Source organism: Macaca thibetana, chromosome 11 (assembly GCF_024542745.1).
Source record: "Macaca thibetana thibetana isolate TM-01 chromosome 11, ASM2454274v1, whole genome shotgun sequence".
Classification (NCBI taxonomy): Eukaryota; Metazoa; Chordata; class Mammalia; order Primates; family Cercopithecidae; genus Macaca; species Macaca thibetana.
The window spans coordinates 104,498,657-104,518,304 of NC_065588.1; the positions used below are offsets into that span (position 1 = coordinate 104,498,657).

The 19,648-nt window shown below is 43.9% G+C and overlaps 1 protein-coding gene across 34 annotated transcripts in view; it reads left to right on the forward strand.

The window, feature by feature from the left end:
• The window catches only part of ISCU (iron-sulfur cluster assembly enzyme), a 627,706-nt gene that overhangs the window by 445,530 nt on the left and 162,528 nt on the right, over positions 1-19,648 (forward strand). The window contains exon 1 of one of the 34 annotated variants that reach the window (XM_050749915.1): positions 5,097-5,100. The exons of 31 other annotated variants lie outside the window; for them this stretch is intronic. The gene's annotated coding sequence lies outside the window, so the exon portion shown is untranslated. Of the gene's footprint in view, positions 1-5,096; positions 5,101-5,198; positions 5,203-6,648; positions 6,653-19,648 lie in introns of those variants that run through there. 2 more of the 34 variants (XM_050749888.1, XM_050749920.1) reach the window with 2 other exon arrangements.

Genomic DNA, 19,648 nt, shown 5'->3' on the forward strand with positions numbered 1-19,648 from the left:
TACTGTGAAACACGCCCCAGAATCAACCCACTGGAGGAAGAGGCAGCTGCATTGTTTATCTACTAAATTCCATTCCCATGACTGAGGATGGTCCCTGGGGTGTTAACTCCTTCACACCCCCAGGTTAGCCAGTAAGTACATGAAAAAATGCTTACCAGTATTAGTCATATTAATAACAAACCACAATAAGATAACACTTCATACCTTTAGAATGGCTAAAATTAAGAAGACTGATAATGCCAAGTGTTGACAAAGATGGAGGACAAGTGAAACTCATACATCCTTGGTGGCAATATAATCATTTTGCAATCACTTTGGGAAAATATCTAGCTGTTTCTTGTAAAACTAAATAAGCACTGGCTCTAAGATGCAACTATCTCCCTCCTGAGCGTTTACGCAAGACAAATAAAAACACATATTATCACATATACTTGTACACAAATGTTCATAACAGCTTTACTCATCATAGACAAAGATGAGTTAACTGGAACAAGACAAGGATGCCCATTCTCACCACTCCTGTTCAATAAAGTACGGGAAGTCCTTAACCAAGCAATCAGGCAAGAGAAGAAATAAAACACATCCAAATAGGAAAAAGAAGTCAAACTATTTCTCTTTGTGGATGACATGACTATATACATAGAAAAGCCTAAAGACTTTGCCAAAAGACTCCTAGAACTGATAGGCAACTTCAGCAAAATATCAGATGCAAAATCAATTTACAAAAATAAGTAGCATTTCTATACAACTATAACATTCAAGCTGAGAGCCAAATCAAGAATGCAATGCCATTTACAATAGACACACACACACACACACAAAAAAATACCTAGGAGTATACCTAACCAAAGAGGTGAAAGGTCTCTACAAGGAAAACTACAAAACACTGCTGAAAGAAATCAGAGATGATACAAACAAATGGAAAAATATTCCTTCCATGCTTATGGATTGGAAGAATCAATACAGTTAAAATGGCCATACTGCCCAAAGCAACCCAAAAATTCAATACTATTCCTAGAAAGCTACCAATATCATTTTTTACAGAACTAGAAAAAAGCTATTCTAAAATTCATATGGAACTGAAAAAAAGAACCCAAATAGCCAAAGCAATCCTAAGCAAAAAGAACAAAGCTGGAGGCATCACATTACTCAACTTCAAACTATACTGTAAGTTATACAGTAACCAAAAACCACAGGGTACTGATACAAAAACAGACAGTGCAATGGAACTGAATAGCGAACCCAGAAACAAAGTCACACATCTATAGTCATCTGATCTTAGATAAATCAACAAAAATAAGCAATGGGGAAAATGGTGCTGGGATAGCTGGCTTGACATATGCAGAAGAATAAAACTGGACCTCTATCTTTCACCATGTACAAAAATTAACTCAAGATGGATTAAAGATTTAAATGTAAGTCCTCAAACTATAAGAACCCTAAGAGAAAACCAAGAAAGCACCATTTTGGACGTTGGCCTTGGCAAATAATTTAAGACTAAGATCTCAAAAGCAATTGCAACAAAAACAAAAAATGATAAGTGGGACCTAATTAAACTAAAAAACTTCTGCACAGTAAAATAAATTATCAACACAGTAAACAGACAACCTACAAAATGGGGGAAACTATTTACAAACTATGCATCCAACAAGGGTCTAATATCCAGAATCTATAAGAAACTTAAATCAACAAGCAAAAAACAAAGAACCCCATTTTTTAAATGGGCAAAAGACATGAACAGACATTTCTCAAAAGAAGACATGCAAGTGGCCAACAAGTATATGAAAAAAATATTCAACATCACTAATCATCAGAGAAATGCAAATCAAGACCACAATGAGATACCTTCTCACATCAGCCAGAATGGCTGTTATTAAAAAATCAAAAAACAACAGGTGCTGGCAAGGCTACAGAGAAAAGAGAATGCTTACACACTGCTGGTGGGAACGTAAATTAGTTCAGCCACCGTGGAAAGCAGTTTGGAGATTTCTCAAAGAGCTTGGAACTACCATTCAACCCAACAATCCCATTACGGGGTATATACCCAGAGGAAAATAAATCATTCTACCAAAAAGACACATGCATGCCTATGTTTATTGCAGCACTAATCACAATAGGAAAGACATGGAATCAACCTAGGTGCCCAACCACAGTGGGTTGAATAAAGAAAATGTGGTGCATATACTCTATGGAATACTACACAGCCATTAAAGAGAACAAAATTATGTTCTTTGCAGCAATGTCGATGCAGCTGGAGGCCATTATCTTAAGCAAATTAATGAAGGAACAGAAAACCATATTATCACTCAAGTAGGAGCTAAATGACGGGTACTCACGGATGTAAAGATGGCAACAATAGACACTGGGGACTACCAGTGGTGGGAGTGAGGAAAGGGAGCAAGAGATGAAAAACAAACTATTGAGTACTATGCTCAGTATCTGGGTGACAGGATCGACTGTACCCAAACCTCAGCATCACACAATATACCTAGCTAATAAACCTGCACATGTACTCCCTGAATCTAAAATAAAAGTGGAAACTATTTTTTAAAAGAAATTATCACCTATTCCTATAACAGAATGCTAGTCAACAATAAAAACGAAAAATTACTGATACATGCAACAACATGGATGAATCTAAAAAAAAAAAAAAAAAAGCCAGTGAAAGAAGCCAAACACAAACTATATGATTCCATTTACATAAAATTTCAAAGGCCAGGTGTGGTGGTTCATGCCTGTAAGTCTAACACTTTGAAAGGCTGAGGCAGGAGGATCACTTGAGGCCAGGAGTTCAAGACCAGCCTGGGCAACATAGTGAAACCTCGACTCTACAAAAAAAAAAAAAAAACACTAAAAATTAGCTGGGTATGGTGGTGTGCTAGCTATTAGGGAAGCAGAGGTGGGAGGATCACTTGAGCCCAGGAATGTGAAGTTATAGTGAAATATTACTGCACTAGAGCAATCTGGGCATTACAGTCTGGGTGACAGAGTAAGATCTTATCTCTAAAAAATATAAATAAAAAGTAAAAAGTAAAACTCCAGGCCAGGCACGGTGGCTCACGCCTGTAATCCCAGCACTTTGGGATGCCAAGGCTAGTGGATCACCTGAGGTCAGGAGTTCAAGACCAGCCTGGCCAACATGGTGAAACCCCGTCTCTACCAAAAAATACCAAAAATTAGCTGGGCGTGGTGGCACATACCTGCAGTCCCAGCTACTTGGGAGGCTGAGGCAGAAGAACTACTTGAACCCGGGAGGCGGAGGTTACAGTGAGCCAAGATCCCACCACTGCACTCCAGCCTCGGTAAAGAGTGAGACTCCATCTCAAAAAAATAATAAATAAAATAAAATAAAACTCCAGAGTAGAAAAAAACTAATCTATGATGATAGAGGTCAGGGTAGGTGTTGTCTAGGAGTAAAAATGGTAATGGCTAAACTGTGACATAAGGCTACCTTCTAAGGATACCTTCTAGAGGGATACGAATATTTTGGATCTTTATCTGAGTGGTAGTTACACTACATTCCCAAATTCACCAAGCAGTACATTTAAATGTTATGCCTTTTATGTAAATTACACCTTAATTTTCTAAAAGCAAAAACATGAAGTCAAATGAATGAACAGCTCTATTCTTAAAAGTCCTACTACAAGCCCTCAACCAGTTGCCAAGGATGACTCTACAGTTGGTACCTCCAGCCTCATTAGGGCAGAAGGCAAGAGAGAGCTGGGACTAGGCCAAGCCTCTGGAGCTGCCAGTGTAGAGAAAACACTTGCTCCCACCAGTGAGTTATGATTAAGAATTTTCTTTCTGGCCTCCAAGTGTTTTACTGGCTCATCCATCAATCTGTCAGGGCAGCCATCAAGACGAGAACAGCAGAAAACTAACAGCTCACACCCAAACAGCCTGAATAATTCAACACCCACCACAGCCTCCGGACATCAGGATCATGAAGCTAATTTTTTATTTATTTATCAGGCTCTGCAGTTTATTTCCATGGCCCTTGAGGCTCAGAGAGTAGGTGTAGCACATCCATAGGCCAAGAGGGGACAGACTAAATTTTTAAAGGCTAGGGTATCCCATCCTGATATTTGAGGCAGAGCAAGGGAGAATGGACACCCAAACCAGTGGATCCTCTGAACAGGGAGGAGAAAGAACAGATATAAAAGTCACAAGACACCAGTGTAAGACCCTGTGGTCAGCTGCTCCTTGTTTATATGGTCTTGAGTAAGTCTTTTGCTTCTCTTAGCCTCAGTTTCCCTGTTCCAAGATGTGCATGGTGACATGATACTTACCTAGTGCTTACTATGTGCCAGCTTCCATTTAAATAACTTACATACATTAACTCATGTAATACTCAAATGACACTGCGTGGTAGTTATGACATCATTCCCATTGTACAGATGAAGCAACTGAAGCCAAGAGCTCACCCAACTGAACAAAAGCATCTATCTCATGGGGTGAGAATTCAGGAGTTAGAATTTACAAATCTCCAGACACCATGCTTGGTACACAGCAGATGCTCAATAAAACATAGCCAATGCTGTTGTCATTGTTAAAATATCTTTCAGGGTCATTGTTGCATTCAAGTATAACAACAAATACATGTGGTTGGTGAGCGTTGTATAACCGTAGGATGGGTAAACTGAGGCAGAGAAAAGTGAAATGGCTTGCCTAAGGCCATACATATACACTGAAGACTTTGCTCTTTTCTAAGATCCACCTTGGCTCCTTTATGGAGTTTTTGAGACCCAGCCCCAAGTTTGGTAGACCAGACCCCAGCACACAGGCTTTGATTCTGAAAGACCTGGATCCAAACCCTACCTCTACCACTCCCCAGTTGTGTGAGTAGAATAGGGTCCTTTTTATCATCCTCCCTGCCTGAGAAATAGAATGAAACAATTGGGCACACAAGAATCATGAGCAGAACTGGATGAGAGGGAGCACGAGACCAGGGTTTGCCCTCAGCCCTGCCACTTACTCCCTGCAGGACCTTGGACAAGCTGACTTCTGCTTAGTTTTCTCATCTGCAAAATGGGGATTACAATTCCATAAGATAATGTTAGAAATCTTGGGTTTGCCCAAAACCAAACCCAAGAATGGGGGATCTGAAAATGTGTATTTCTAACAAATTCCCAAGCAATGTTGATGCCGCTGGTTTGGGGACCACACTTGGAGAATAATAAATCTATAGGAAAGACAGGGGGGATGGAGTTCAGATCAAAGCTCTGCCATTTCTTTGCTGTGTGACCTTGGGAAAGCTACTTGGCCTCTCTGAGACTCAATTTTTCTATCTTAAAATGCGGCAAATGATGTCTACTTCACAGAGTTGTTAAAATCAGAGGTAATAGAAAAAGTACCTGATACTTAACAGGCTGTCGATAGAGGGCAACTCTAGGTGACAGTTCTCTCGAGGTGCTTGAAAATAAGGTTTTCAGTGAAGACCACCACCAACAGAATAGCCTCCTTGAATTTGTTTTCCTGACAGGTAGAGAAGAGAGAGAAGTTTCACAAAACATAGTTCCATGAAGTCAGCAGCAAAAGACTGGGGCTGGGAAGCTCAGAGGACACATTAGGCAGAATGGATGCCCAGATTTGTCTGTGCACACAAAACAGCGCTAACCTAAAGAATCAATTAGCTCCCTGCCAGACAAGCTGTCTCACCCCAGGCACCCAGAAAGGGCCTGCCTGCCCCAGCCACCCTGAGCACTACGGGAACAAATCTTCAAAGTCATTTTCTTTCTAGTTCCGATGTGATTAAGAAACAAGCTGCCTCAACTGGGGGACAACTCCATTAACAACCCTCAGATGGCAAAATGTCATTGGCCAAGATGTCCTGGGAGGGACATTGTTCACGGGGGGAGGGAGACAAATGCACTTGCAGGTACAATGTGACCGTTGGCAAATCTGGGCTCTGGGCCTCGGTGTCCTCTTCATACAAAAGAGAGGAATTAGATTAGCTGACTTCTAAGAACCCTCCAGCTTCAATGTTGTATGATTCTATATACAACAGTCTTGAGTGGGGTCAGAAACAGGGATCTAAATGGTATTAAGAAAGTCATGTATACATATGTAACAAACCTGCACGTTGTGCACATGTACCCTAGAACTTAAAGTATAATAATAAAAAAAAAGAAGTGAAGCTTTCACAGTTACATATGATGTTAAGTATAGTATTATTTTTAGATGCCCTTAATAATGGTTGAGAAGTTTCCTTATATTTATAGCTTTCTTAGTGTTTTTTTTGTGAAGTAATTTTGACATATAATAAGCACTAATTTTTATAATCAAAAAAGAAAGGAGGGGCTTGGAGTGTGGTCTGCTTCAGCACCACAGACAGCTCCGAGCCTCTGGGCATCCCAAGAAAAATGCCTGAATCTGTGTGAAGGCAGATGTATGTATGAGTGATGCTGACATTATAGTTTCAGTCAAGGGTCCTCAATCACAGCACTGTTGGCATTTGGGGCCAGATAACTCTGGAATTTTTCCCATGTATTGCAGAACGTTTGGAAGCACACACCCCACACCACCCTCAAGTCATGACAATCAAAATCATCTCCCAGACACTGCCAGACATCCCCAATGAGTGGGAACAAAAACACCTACACTTGAGAACCAGCAATCTAAGTAAACAGCTTTCCCTGTAGTGCACAGGGGGAATCACCCTCATTGCCCCAGTCCTGAGTCTGTTCTTCTAGACTTAAAGAATCCAGGAACCTAAATCTCTATTCTTGTCTCTTCTGGTGAGCAGCAGTAAGCAGGTTAAAAAGAAAAGGTAAACAAGTTTTTAAAAGAATTACAGACTGCAGTAAGTGCTGTAGAAAAGATCAACAGTATATGATTAAAAAGATAATATGAGAACACGTGTCACCTCAAATAAGGTGGTTGAGAAGGGTCTCCCTGAGGAGGTGACAATTGAACTGACACCTGAAGGTTGAGAAGGGACTACTTGTAGGAAAATGTGGGGACATTCATTTCAGGCAGAAGAGACAAAAAGTTCCAAAGCTCTGATGTTGGAGAGAGTTGATTATGTTTGAGGAAAAGCAAGGAGGTCAACGTGGCCTCCTGTAGAGTGAGAGAGGGAAGAACAGTTGAGATGAGGCAGGAGAAGAGCAAACAGGTTGTGTTTTAAACTAAATCCTTGGGGAACACTTCAGGTGCTAGTGAAAGCCTCCCCTCCTGGGCCCTCAAGACCCACAGCAAAAGCCTTAGGCTTCCTTCACTGTAAGAAGCCACCAAGGCTGCAGACCAAGCCCAAACTTGCAGCTAAAGCTGAGGTCAGTGTCTTACAGGCTGCTCAGAAAACTAAATTTTTCTACAGCTTATGAAAGTTCCCCATATTTCTAACCGAAGGTCAAGATCAAGAAAATGCAGCACATTTTGCAGCATCCAGGGAACAGGGTCTGCCCTTCCTTAAACACATGTCTTGCCCTAGATCACATGGTGTTATTAAGCTTTTGAGAGCATCTTGTGACTTAGTAAGATGTCACGGTGTGGGGGAGAAGAGAGAAAATAGCAATTTTCTGGGGATTTATGACCATAAAATTTAGTTTTCCTGCCTGAATCGTTGTCTCTTGTCCCTTCCTCCAAGCATCCTTCAAAAGTCAATGACTTCAACCCTTGCAAACCTGTCCTGGTCCTACCCTCCCAACGGGAAGCTCAGAGTACCTCTGTCATTCCTGTTTACTGAATGGGGCATTAGGGGACAGTGAGGTCTTGTGAGAAGTTCCCAAAGCCCCCCTACTAAACAGCAATTCTAGGCACTTGGCTATTTCTAAATGTACATATTTATTCATCTCTACCTTAAAAACATATCTATAGAGGAAAGTCAACAGCTTGATTCTCAGAAAATTTCAATGAAGAAATGGACACCACTTCAGACCTTGACAAGGACAGTGGAAATTGAATTCCAGGAAAGGGAATTATAATAGCAGCACCTACACATAAGAATTCTACAATCAAACAGAACTGAGTTCAGACACCAGACCTTCTACTTACTATCTGGCAGGCCCTAGGAAATTGATTTTACCTTTCCGAGCTCAAGCTCCCTCATTTGTAAAATCAAAATAATAACAACGCTAATTTCATAGGGTTCTGGAGGAGAAGGGAATTACATGAGATTCTGATAGAAGGTAAGCTTCATGAGAGCAGGTCCTGAGATTGTGCTATCCTTGTAAGCACATGTCTTCCTTCTATAAATATTGGTTGAGTTCATAATCTTATGAGCGAGTGCATGTGTGAATAAATAATGAACCAGAGGAAAGGGGATGTTTGTTATGTAGTGGCAGAGAGTTTAGCCATACTGTCACCTGTAATAAAATGGAAATTAAGTAATATGTCTAGTCTACTCAGTTATCTAAACAAGGGGATTTCCAGGCAGAATGTTGAAGATGACACCTGGTTCTTCTTGCTGCTTAGAGTAAAATGCAAGAGGAAAGAGATAACCTAAAGGAATGACTGATAAACAAAAAGAAGCCAGGACTTGCTGGTTTTGAAAATTGCTTGTGTCTCTAGATGGCAAGTGATGCAAAAATTAAGAAATATCTTTGGGCAAAGGTTGAATCCAGGACACTGTCAGGAAATACAGTATAAAGTTGAGGGTGTGACTGTAAAATTCATTATTAATGCCTCATAAAGACCTAAGGTAACCAAATCAGTCAAACCATGCAACTTTTAATAAGCAAGGATATTGTGCCTCCACTGCATTGGGATTCTCAGCAGAAGTTTGACGTAGAGAAAAGTTTATGCCAATGAGATTCCTGAGTGTGGCTTTTTTTCCTAATGAAATGAGCCCCCAATGAGATTCACAAAAGACTCACAAAATTTTTAAGAGAAATGTATTGGCAGAAACACAGCCCATTTGTATTGAAAGAAGCATAAACTGCACAAATTAAAAAGAGAACTTTAGACCCACCCCCACCACATCTACAGAAAAAAAGTAAGCTAAAAATACATCTCATCTTCATGCATGCTACCTTCATGGAGAAGAAATGATGACTGGGTAATCAAACCAAGAGTTCAAAGGGTGAAGCCAAGAGCCATGGAGATTTAGTCTTAGGCCTTGAGTCTTATTGAGTAATAAACAGCTAGATTATCTGCACATAAGCAGACAAATTTTTCCTAGACATAACTACTTAGCTCAAAAATTTTAAATCAATAAAACTCATCTTTTAAAGTGAGTTCCTTGAATTAGAAAAGAAAGTTATTGAAGCCATGGAGGGAACATTTGTGGCAAAGCGTTAACCATCCTGAACTCCTCCCTCCTCACTGTTAATCCATTAGGTGTTAAGATCATGCATGGCTAAAGGAGTCCCAGTGAACAGACCTGGCCAGTCTGAGTCCTGCATTCCTCTGGTCAGGGTGTTGGTCAGGGGTGGGGACACATGGCTTCATCTGTCAATGAGATGGCAAGAGGTTTTACAGAGACTTCTGGGACAAAGTCAACTTCTCCTTCCCACTGGCCTCAGTACTGAAAAGGCACAGGAGTAGGAGCCACCGTTAAGATTACTCAAGCACAGAGGAGGAACAGGAGGGGGAAAAGGCTTCACAGTGGAGGTAACATGAGCTGGGTGTTGATGATTAATTTAGTAGGCAAACAAAGTAGAGGAGAAGAGAACTCCATGAAGAGGGAAGAGTGTGAACAAGGGCTAGGAGGATTCAGACAGTATAAAGTGTTTCATGGAAATAGAACATCCTGGCTGAAGGGAAGGGAGCATGTGGAGGTAGGATGAGAGATGAGACTAGAGCAGGCTGCAAGCCTAGTTATGAAGAGCCTTGTAAGCCATGTAGGTGACTTTGGAATTGAGGGCTCTGGGAAGGGCATAGTCAGGTTTTATTTTTTGGTTTTGTTTTTTGTGGTTTTTTGTTGTTGTTTTGTTTTGTTTCGTTTTAGAAAGATCACTCGGGCTACTCCCTGGTGGAATGACTAGGGGACTCTGGCATAGTCTTGATTCATCTTAAATAGCCTTCAAGACCACAGACTATGAGGGCCAGAATTTTGTGGGTGGGGCCTCGAGGACAGGTCCTTGAGGCCGGAAAATCTGGGAATGCAACTTGTTTGAATTGAAGTCTTCAGTGGCCCCATCACATACAGCCTCTTGGCATCTGACTTAGTTTAGGTTCTCCAAGAAGCAGACCCTGAGACCGATTTGGGCACAGTTATTTATGTGGGAAGTGATGCTAAGAAGCACTGGTAGGAAAGTGGGAAAATGGGATAGGTAAGGATAGAAGCCAATAGATAGGGCATTGATAAGCAGGGCATGGGTGACTGGGGCTAATCCCACCGGGCGCTTCTGGGAGACAGTGTAGCATACGCTCAGAGTGGTCTAACTTGGAAGGTGAGGGCGCTAGGATATTTATCCACCAACTAACCACCCTTGCTTAGTTTGAAAGGCTGTGTCTCCCCAGCATTTCTGGCCAGCCCTATTGCAGACTGAGTATGCATATGGCTGAAGAATGCCTTCAGAAAAGAAGCCTCAGGTGCTGGCCACAGAAGTCTGTGAGCATGTTCAGGGTCCATGAATGCTGGAGGGCTGCAGGTGGGACACCAACAGCATTTGCTACAGGATGCATGAATAATTCTTGACAAGAAAGGAAGGAAAAGAGAAGAGAGGGAGGGAGAGCAAACGAGGTAGAACAGAAGAATGTAAACAGGAAAGGAAAGAGAAAGGAAGGAAAAAGGACTATTTACTGAGCACTTACTATTTATCAGGCACTATAACAAAAGTCTTCATTTATCTTATTTAAATTTCACTGTGCTGTGAGGAGAAACTGATTGTCCTGTTTTCCAGATAAGATATAAAGGCCTGGATAGGCTGAAATAAACGACAAACAGATCTGGAGTTAAAACTCGTGACCCCAAATTCTGGGAAAAAAAAATCATTATCCTTCTCACTCTTTGGTGTGATGTGGAGTTGACACATCTGGAAATGCAGGCCCCAGGCTGCAATTCCCTGGTCACATGACACTCGGCTGGTGGTAGCGGGTGTGCTCTGTCAGACCCATTGACCCTGCAGGAATAATTTATGCCTGAGGTTTTTGCTTATTTGGAAATAACTGGCTGATGGATGGTGCTAAATGAAGACCATGTGCAGATATGAATTATTTAAAGGCAGGAACATTATTCAGGTACAGGGAAACTCACTGGGGCCCAAGCGAAGGGCCTGGATCCACTCTCCTGTGACCCATCACATCCCAATCAGAGAGTAGAAATACTCTTGGGGTAATAGATTTGAAATCTCCCAGCAGGAGCCCTGCCACATCCCTACTTCCCACCACAGTCCCCCAGCTTCTCCATCATGATTACTCACAGATGACCTGGATGAAATCAACTCATAAGGGAGTTCCTGGGGAGAGAAGTGATGCCACTGACAAGATATGTGAGCTTGGGCAGGGACAGGTCACATTACCTCTTCAAGCCTCAGTTTCCTCACCTGTAAAATAGGGATGATATGGTTTGGATCTGTGTTCCTACCCAAATCTCATGTTGAATTGTAATTCCCAGTGTTGGAGGTGGGGCCTGGTGGGAGGTGGTTGGATCATGGGGGTAGAGTTCTCATGAGTGATTTAGCACCATCCCCCTAGTGCTGTTCTCAAGATAGAGTTCTCAGGAGATCTGATTGTTGAAAAGTGCATAGCACCTCCCCACTCTTGCTCTTCCTCCTGCTCCCACCACATAAGATGCCTGCTCCCACTCTGCCTTCTGCCATGATTGGAAGCCCCCTGAGGCCTCTCCAGAAGCAGATGCTGCCATGCTTCCTGTGCATCCTATGGAACTGTGAGCCAATTAAACCTTTTTTCTTTATAAATTACCCAATCTCAGGTATTTCTTCATAGCAATGCAAGAATGGACCAATACAAGGGATTATATTAGGGTTCTCCAGAGAAGCAGAACTAATTGTGGAGAGAGATGGAGAGATAGAGAGAGAGAGAGAGAGAGAGAGAGACAGACAGACAGAGACAGAGAGAGAGAGAGAGAATGGAGGCTTAGCAGTCCTACAGTCTGCCATCTGCAAGTTGGAAACCCAGAACGTTTGGCGATGTAGTTCAGCCTGAGTCCAAAGTCCTCAAAACCAGAAGCACCAGTGGTGTAAGTCTCAGTCTGAGGGCAGGAAGAAACTGATGTCCCAGCTCAAGCAGTCAGGCAGAGAGCAAATTCAACCTTCCTTGGCTTTTGTGTTCTAGTCAGGCCTTCAATGGGTTGACTCATGCCCACCCACCTAGGGGAGGGCGATCTGCTTTATTCAGTTCACCTATTTAAAAACAATCTCTTCCAGAAACATCCTCACAGGCACACCCAGAAATAATGTTTAAACAGATTATCAGCATCTTTTGGTCCAGCCAAGTTGACACATAAAATGTGTCAGGGATCATTAGGACTTAACTGAAAAATCCATAAGTCAACACATGAGTTATAGACCCTCTGGTGCCCACACATATCCCCTTGCCCTCATCACTTCAGGGCACACTGCCCCAATTCTCTGTTGTCAGCACCTAAGGGCTTTCTCAGGTCCAAGGTTGGCCTGAAATGCTGGGGTATTGGTGCCTCCTGGCAACATCCCCAATGACCAAATACTGAAGCCCCCCAACTCCTCAGGTAGGATAAGTCGGAGGCATGTTTTCCATACAGTCTCCTAGAGCCTCCCAGTGGGATTGGACTCCAGCCACCCGCAGTGATGACTGGTTTAATAATGGATGTGTTTTAGGCTCCTTCCCTTCTTTGTCTCACTTCCCTGTTCCCCTTCTGTTTCCTTCATTTCCCATATAAACTTATTGCACTCAAATCCTTGTCTCCAGCTTTGCTTCCAGGGGAACCCAAGCTAAGATAACATTTCAGTTTCTGTTGTTGTTTTATGAGGTTTAGAATCCTGAGGAATAGACAATACCCATATTCTGTGTAGGTCCAGAAGTCAGAGCCAGCATTAACCTGGAGGAGCTTCAGGGGGGCAGATTCAGCCTCTACAGAAGAAAAGCCCCTCTTCACTCCCCCTAGGCAAGATCACACTGAGGAATAGCTGTTGCAAGCGATGCCCATGTGGTGCTGATGCTGTTACACAACTAAGACCCCTGCAGGGCTCAGGGTGTGAGACCCCTGGGCTCACCTGCCTCCATGATCTACCATGATCACTGAGCCTGCACTGGCAGCTCTCACTAGAGCTGCCCTGGCTCCATTGTCAGCCATCACCCTACATGGGGCCCAGCCTGGCTGTAGATGGTGCTGGCCCCTCATTAAAGTACCTGATGGGGAGGGAGGAAGAAGAGCAGGTAATGGAAAGATAGCTGCTAGCTAGGAGGAGGACATTACAGTGAAACCTCGGGTAACTAAGGGACACTAGTCACTAGCTTGGAGGGCAGCCCAGAAGAATGCTGGTTGGGCATGGAAGTTTGTGCCAAGACTGGTCAAGCACTCCCTAATCTTCCTTTTCCACCACCATCATCACCGCCACCATCATCACAATCATTATCATTATCACTACCACCACCATCACCATCACCATTATCACCACTACCAACACTATCATTATTATCACTATCACCATCATCATCCCCATTATCATTATCATTACAGCCATCACCACCATCATTAGCACTATGCCCACTGTCACCATCAACGTCAGCATCCCTATTATCACCACCACCATTATCACAACAATCGTCATTATCACCACCAGCATTACCACCATTACCACCACCATCATTATCACTACCACCATCATCACATTACCATCATCCCCGTAATCATTATCATTACAACTATCACCACCATCATCACCACTATCCCCACTATTACAGTCATCATATCACTATTATCACCACCAGCATTATCACCATTACCACCACCATCATTATCACTACCACCATCATCACCATCACCATTATTATCATCCCCATAATCATTATCATTACAACTATCACCACCATCATCACCACTATCCCCACTATTACAGTCATCATCATCATCATCACTATTATCACCACCACCATTATCACAACCATCATCATTATCATCACCACCACTATCACCATTACTACCACTATCATCACCATCATAATCACCACAATGACCACCATCATCACCATCATCCTCATCATCACCACCACCATCATCATCATGGCAGTACTACTCATTTTTATGAGCTTGACACTGTAAATGAAGCATCTCTACCCCTATCACAACCCTGCCTGTAAGGACTGTTAGTTACTCTCATTTTACTGAGGAGGAAACTGAGGATCGACAGGTGAATGATCATTCCCAAATTAATCACAACCACAAAATACAACCAAAATACCTGGTTTGAGGTGGGTTCAAACCAGACCCAGCTGGTTTCAAAACCCATGATCTTTCAAACACCCTCCATATTCATCCATTCATTCAAAAAAACACATTCATCTGTTGAGCACCTACTATGTGTTGGTCACTCTATTGTATTATGCCCAATCCTCTGAATATTCCTGAAAAGTTATCCAGAAGATTGAGGCTCAGAGGGGTGAAGAGACTTATCCAAAGCCACACAGCTGGTGAGTGCCAGAAATAGATTCAAACCCAGGTCTGTATGGCTTTAAAGCCTGAACTTTTGCAACTTCATGGTCTTTCATTCACTCATTCATCCTTCATTAATGAATGAATTAATTAGGCAAATATGCATTTTTACAATGCCCACTTTCTGTTAGATGCCTGGACACACCTTCTGGGGGCCTCCTTTGTGGTAGGGTTTTGGGGCAATAAGCAAGTGCATACGGAGCTCAAACAGAAGTTTGGGGAGGCATATGCTCAAAAAGACCAGAGAAAGTGCTCTGTGAATTCAAAGATCACTTCTAACTGGGGAAATCAAGGCAGGCTTCCTGGAGGAGGAGGGTGTCTAGGCCTGGGCCCTGAAGAGTGAAGAGGCATTTCCCACAATGAAATAAGAGAGAAAAGCATTCTAGGCAAAAGGACCAGCACAAGAAAAAACATGGGGCTGGGAAGTTGGTGGGGGATGGTACAAACAAGGAGTGGATTGGTTAGGATGGAGGGTGGGGCAAACATAAGAGTAAAAATGAAAGCTGGACAAGGGGTTGGGACAGTTCATGGGGGCTGGGGACCGATTGTGCAGGGTGTTCGATGTCAGCTCAAAGGAGCCTGGGACTTCATTTCACTGGCGGAAAGCAGCCATTGAGGGCTGTTAAGATTAGGAACATGAGAGCAGTTGGATTTTCTGATTCCCCACAGTGCATAGAGGGCAGACTCCAGCAGGAAGACCTATTATAGAAATCTTTGTAGGAGGCTGGTACAATAGTCCACGTGAGACTCCGGGCTCGGACTGGGACAATGAGTTGGGAAAGGGCAGCTATAACTGGAGAAGCTTCCTAAGCTGCAATGTGCCTGCACCAAGAAGGGGCTGATGACCTCCACCACCAGGTTGCATGGCCTCCCAGCTTGATATACACAGAGGAGAGGAGGTGGGGCTGGTTCTGTGAGTTCCTAAAACTAGAAGATCCTTGCACGGGTGCATTCCACTTTTGTGAGCCTCCATTTCCTCAACTATAAAATAAGAATGGTAACATCCACCTTAGCTTTCCACTTTTATCATCATCATCATCATCATCATCATCACCATCATCAGTATTATCAGGAACCATTGGTATCATACAATCTGAAACACTCACTTTTTAGATTACGTTACAAACATTTATTGAGCACCTACTGTGTGCCAGAAACTGAGGATGTAATGAGTAAATAAGCATCAGTTCCTGACCTTCCAAAGTTAAACGTCTAGAAGAAAGGACAGAGCATTGGACAAATGACGTGTGATCCAGTGAGGGCCTCCCTGGGGACATCGGGAAAGACTCTCAAAAATGAATTGACTTGAACCAAGGAAAGAGGGAGATGGTGTTCCTGGCAAAGGGAAGAGCATGTGCAAAAGCCTGGAAGTGCCAGTGGTGACAAAGCTTAGTCAAGAAAGTGAAAGACATTCCTTTTACCTAAATCATAAGGTGAAAGGCACTGAGGCAGAGATGGAGGGAGGGCAAGAACTAAGCTTGGAGAGGTCAGGAGGGGCCAGATCACAAAGGGCCTTGTAGATCTTTATCAGAGGTCTGGGATTTATCCATGGCAATAGGGAGCCATAGAGGGCTATAAACAGAAGAGAGACAGATTGCTCTTTGGGAAGATCAGCCTGGCTGCAGGGTAGAGCACAGGTTGCTGTGGGGTAATAGTGGAAACAGAATGATGAGTAGAAGGTGATGAGCTGGAAGTGGCAAAGGCTTGCAGGGTTTGAGAATGTTTTGGAGGATATCTTCTTCAACAGCCAGTTGGGGGGAAAGTAATCAAACTCATGGCCATCATTGTTTTTATAAACTAAAGCACAAGCAATGGGAAGGCCAGTATTGGGCACTTTGACCATATATCCATTTTATTGTACCCCACCCTATGGCTCTGTCTGGAGTAGACAGAGAAGACAGGCTGGCCCGGGTCACCCAACTCCCTCCAACCACATGGCCAGGAAATAATTGCATTTCTTAGCTCCCAAAGGCAGCCAACCCAGACGAAGGGGACCCAGAGTCAGCGGCGGTGCCTGGAGGTGCTCCTGAGTTAATTGGGAGCATGCAGGATGTGCCATTTCTCTGTTTTCATCTTGATGGATCTAATTAGCCTAGCAGTGACCATACTAAATGGACTGACCCCAGCAGACTCAGGCCACGGTCAGATGTCCCAGGACCCAGGCGCAGAGCAGTCCCTGCAGAGATAATTGTCTTTCTAAAAAGAGAGTGGCAGGGGAGGGGGAGAACGGCAGCTGGGGCTTACTGGACACATGTAACCTGGAGAAGTCAGAGTTCTACGGTCACAACAATGGAGTCATGTCAGGGTTCACCAAGATGCATTAGGTATTTCTGGAGCTTCCACTTACTATGTAAGTGGATGTGCTGGGTGCTGGGACACAGCTGTGGATGAGACAGACTTGGCCCTACCCTCCAAGAGATGACAGTCTGGCAGAGAGACAGGTATAGTCAAATGGTCACACTTCAGAGGAAATAACAATCGTGGCACAGCAGCAAAGGAGAGGACCCAGGGCTGCAAGAAGGAGTCTGTATTAGTCTGTGTTCACATGGCTATAAAGAACACCTAACACTGGGTAATTTATGAAAGAAGAGGTTTAATTGACAGTTCAACGTGGCTGGGGAGGCCTCAGGAAACTTAATAATCATGGCAGAAGGCGAAGGGGAAGCAAAGCACGTCTTACGTGGCAGTAGGAGGAGAAGGCAAAGGAAGTCGCACACTTTTAAACCATCAGATCTCATGAGATCTCCCTCACTATCATGAGAACAGCATGCGGGAACCACCTCCATGATCCAATCACCTCCCAACAGGTCCCTTCCTCAACATGTGGGGATGACACTTTGAAATGAGATTTGGGTGGGGACACAGAGCCAAATCATATCAGAATCCTAAGAACTGTCGCTGACTGAGCTCTTAGCCCACATGTGTATTAACATGCAATTGTTCATTACCGCAACCCCACGAGGCAGATTTTATTATTGTCAGCACCATTTTGCAGAGGAGGAAGCCGATGTCCAGAGAGGGGAAGTAACTTTTCCAAGGCTGCCCAGCCGGGAAGTGGCAGCGCTAGGATTTGAAGCGGGTGTTCCAGCTCCACAATCAAGGGGCCAAACAAGAAGGAGAGGGCTACGCAAAGGCCCTGTGAAGGGAAGGGGCCTGAATAGGGAAGAAACCACCAGCAGGCAGGAGAGCAAGAGGGCAGAGTCGGAGGGGCTGGGGTGCAGGCAGGGCCAGCCCACACAGTCACATCTGGGACACAGGTCTTTATTTTGAGAGCAGTGTAGAGCCACAAAAGGATTTTAAGCAGGGGAGGGATGTCATCAGCTTTGATTCTTAAACCCCTTTACCCCAACCCTGGCCCCCAAGCAGAGGCAGCAGGTCAGGAACAGGACATACATTTGACAGATGAGGAGCTTGAGGCCAAAGAAATGGGGTGCCTCAACATCCAGCCGAGTCAGGCAGATATAGGGCATGACAGCAGCTCTCCCTCTGGCATCCCCCACCCTGGGATTCTCCAGAGAGAAGAGGCTAGGGAGACTTGAGGAGGTCTGCTAGCTGGGTGACCTTGGGCAAGCTTGTTGACCTCTCTGTGCTCCCACTTCCCTTTCTGTAAAATTGGTACATAGGGTGATCATCAAAGACTGTTCTAGCTCCGACCTGCCAAGATCACATGGCTTCTTTCTTTCCCTTTCTGTTCTTCCTTCCATCTAATTCTACATAAAGCGCCTACTGAGTGCCAGGCACTGTGCCTGTACAAACCCCACTGTGGGAAGATCATGGACCATGTTGGGGTTATTTCACGTCCCTACATGGTGCCCCTGACAAAGGAGGTACCCAGCACCTGCCAAGTTCACCCAGGACCCCCGCCTCACACCACCCTCATGCCACCCGCTCCAACAGCTGTGGCCGCAGCAGGCTTTCCATCTCCACACACAATCATTTTCCCTCTGATGAAAACAGATGGAGAAACTTGGAAGGAAACACAGCCCAGGTCCTGCCCCGGAGCTCACGGCTCTGGGATGGGAAGAGGGCCAGAGCTCATTCCAATACCAGCTGCCTCAAGCAGCTCCAGCCTCTGAGGCCAGCTTCCCTGGAGACTTCAAATGCCTTCTCTGCAGACCTTGGGGAGCTCAGATTGCAATTCCTTGAGCTCCAGTCTCTCCAAGCCTGGCTTCTCCTTCTGCTCACATAGCCCCAACTCCCTTGGCAGGCGCCTGGTGCAGCCTCCATGCATCTCTCTCTCCAAGGACTTCAAGGCCCCCTGGTCCACCCCCACAGACCTCCACCCACCCCTAGATGTAGGAGCGCGAGAACGTCCACTTCCATAGCAGCCCCAGCTTAGAACAAACACCGCTCACAGGGTGATCTGGGGTGGAAATTTATAAACAATTATAAAAAGTTTAAAAATGAACAGACTTTTCAATCCAACATTTTTTTTCTAGAAATTTATCTTACAGAAATATTTGCCCAAGTATGTAGTCATGTACTTATCTATAATTTAAAAATCCAAGAAGCTCTGAAAATTGAATGTGTTTCCATCCTAAGTTTGGAGCCAACATTTACTTGGCACAAAACCTTCCCTGAACAAACGTGAGGCTATTTATAGTCTTTATTTATGCCACTTGGTGGGAATATTTATGTGTTGCACTGAAGAATTTATCCATGTGTTTGATTATAGGACGCTGCTCTGAGCCCCCTCCAATCTCTGGTTTTATTACATAGTATACGATATATATACCTTAAAGCCCACCTAAAATCTATAAACACTGAATCCCAAAACACAGGTGGTTCCAGGTGGTTGGATAAGGGATTGTGGACCTGTACTAGCAAACAGTGGAGATTACTTAGAAGTCCACCCATCAGGAACTAGTTAACAAACTAGGACCCACCCAGGACCCACCCATACAATGGGGTTGCATTATCAATACCAAAGGGTCACTGCCAACCTCTGAGGCAGATTCTGTCATCATGCCGATTGTACAGATGAGAACACTGAAGCTGAGAAATCACCTTCCCAAGAAAGATTATACTAATATAGAAAGAATAAGGGAGTGCTGATCTGAAAAGAATTAGAAGAAACACCCAAAATCAAAATGCGTTGTTGATTTTTTTTTAAAA